Below are 2,483 nucleotides of genomic sequence, written 5' to 3'. Positions count from 1 at the left end.
GACTGATGATTTGAAACAATTGAAACTGAAGTCGATTTAGATAATGGTTCAAAGGTCAAACCTAATGGCCTTAACTGTCTGTTTCACATTAAACTCCGCAGCAGTAAACATGCACGAGCGGTGTGACTGGAGCGAGCTTAAAGAGCTTTGGGCTAAAACATGACAAGTTTCATCTGCTATTGAATAAACTGCGTACTTTTTAACCTGGGGTCACTTGAAGCAGAGTGAGACTTCTTCGTTTCCCCTCTGACCATCCACTCACTACAGGTGAGCACTGTTGCCACGGCAACGTTTGCTTTTCCCCCCGCTAAGCCTTCTCGCGAGACTCCGGGGCAGAAAAGAGAGGGAGAGGGAGAGAGAGGGAGAGGGGAGGCTGCCTGAATGATCTCATCCCTCCAGCAGCTGCATACCGCAGCGAGGCAAAGCCGTAACTTTCTATCAAACTTCCAAGTTGCCGTTCAGAGGAAGACGTCGGGCCGTCCTCGGTCTGAACCGGAGCCAGCACGTTTTTTTTGTGTGTCCCCCCCCCCGCGAGGGCAGCCAACAGAGCTGCTGCGTAGTTTGTGTCTCGGACTTGGAGCACCTTGTTACGAGTTGAAACAAAAGGGGGAGAGGAAAGAAAAGCAAGACTGCTTCGTGTTGTGTGACAACCACTATGAGAAAAGGTGAGTGGCGTTACGAAGTCATGCGCGGGGGTGCCTGCACCCAACATCTGTGTGAGGAGGACAAAGCACATCCTCGTGCCGTGTGAAGGTGCAGGGGGAAAGCCAGTGCGCAGTGTTATTATTGTTATCAGAACTAATGGGGCTGGCGTGGTGAGGCTATCAGGGTGGCTGTCAAAACATATCCGCTGCGTCGCCGTGTATGTCAAGGGCATTGTTCTCTGCGATTCACAGGTGGCATCGTTCAAGCCACATACTGGAGGATATACGTCTGTCACCACCCGGAAAAAAAATTCCGAGGTGGCGTATCCCGCGTTGTTGCCACACGAGAAGGCTTGTCAGGCACCAGGTGATTGCCACATCTGTCTTGAGAGATTTGTTTACAGCCTGCCCTGGCTCAGCATCTGCTTGTATAGATTAGGCCACCAGGGCTCTCTGCAAGTCATGCCCCCCTCCCTCCACGCTGAGTATCCAGTGCCATTCTTGATGAGATTATCAGTTTATTTCTGCCTGATGTGGATGTGTGGAGTGCACTCCAGCCTCTGTGTCCAACTGTGCTCACATAGGCTGTTTTGGAATACAGAGGGCATGCACACCAGTGCAGTGGTGGCAGAAGCGCGTGTGAATAGGAAAGATCTGGTAATGAAGGGCTGGGAGTTTTGTTTTGACAGAAACAAACAGACCTTAACCTTTCAGAGTTTACTTTCACAGGGCAGCGTTGTGTCCAGAGGGGGCCATGTTTTACAAAATATCAACTACAGTGAAATGGTTACAAGTAAGCAGGTAGGGAATGAAATACAATAGAGGGGTGGCTGCTCATAACTGAATCATGGTGTGTGAGTGTGTGTTACAGAAGCACTGTTTATTGCAGTTGGACAACTTGAGTCAGGTGAAAAAGGGGAAACTTTGTAGTTTGGTTTTGGGCAAGGATCTGGGATTTTTAGCATTCTTGATAAGCTTAGCTGACCCACTGTGGCTGGCATGACTGATCATACAGCTTCACTTCCACTTTTACTGCTTAGTTACTCTCAGTTTTGTCCCTTTTTTGCCTTCTGCAAATACATTGGATTGCTTCTTGCTTTTTTTCTATTGTTATTTTTATTATAGATGATGAAAATGATCTTGTTGGATGGGAAAAAATACTTGCTCTGTTTTATTTCTTTCACTGTGTGGGCCTGTAACGGTTCATTTGGGGATGAGAGGCTAGTTCAGTTGATAAGATCTGCCCAAAGATTTGGATGAGACTACTTTCAGAATAGATAACTCTGCTTGTTTAGCAGAGTCTCTGCTTCTCACGTTCCTTATCAGCATACGTAGTCCTCCCCTTGTTTTATTACTGGAGGACAGTGTTGCTATTTTCACTTTGTGTTGCATCTCTCGCACAACAATTGTTGGTGTTCTTCATTCGTAGTAGGGTCTTTTATAGAAAGCACAAGGATGCTTCCTGTTGCTAAATTGAGCTTATGTTATCATTGTCTCCTGTGCATTGGCTCGGAGGGAATAGTTTGAGCAAAGATAAAAGGGAACAACAAGAGAAGCATTGTGCTGATTTATAATTTGTTACTCTGGAATGTATGCGCTGCAGATATGCTAAGTGGTCTTCATAACATGCTTAAATTAACTGTTTATATTATACAAAGAAAGATGAGGTTAGTATTATTATTATTTTTCATTAATGCTCAGGTTCAAAGTGCATCAGCGCTCTTAAAGTCGATACTGACTGAACTCTATTCATTGTGGTGTGGTGACTCTTACCGTCACAAAGTCATTTCTGAGACTGTGACGCCTGCGCACACACCTCTCACTGGACAGCAAAATAAA

Source organism: Mchenga conophoros, linkage group LG19 (assembly GCF_057382185.1).
Source record: "Mchenga conophoros isolate Kocher_MC1m ecotype Shallow Benthic linkage group LG19, M_conophoros_male_GT1.1, whole genome shotgun sequence".
In the NCBI taxonomy this organism is placed as follows: Eukaryota; Metazoa; Chordata; class Actinopteri; order Cichliformes; family Cichlidae; genus Mchenga; species Mchenga conophoros.
The sequence above is the reverse complement of the archived record's forward strand: the minus strand, read 5'-3'. Positions refer to the sequence as shown.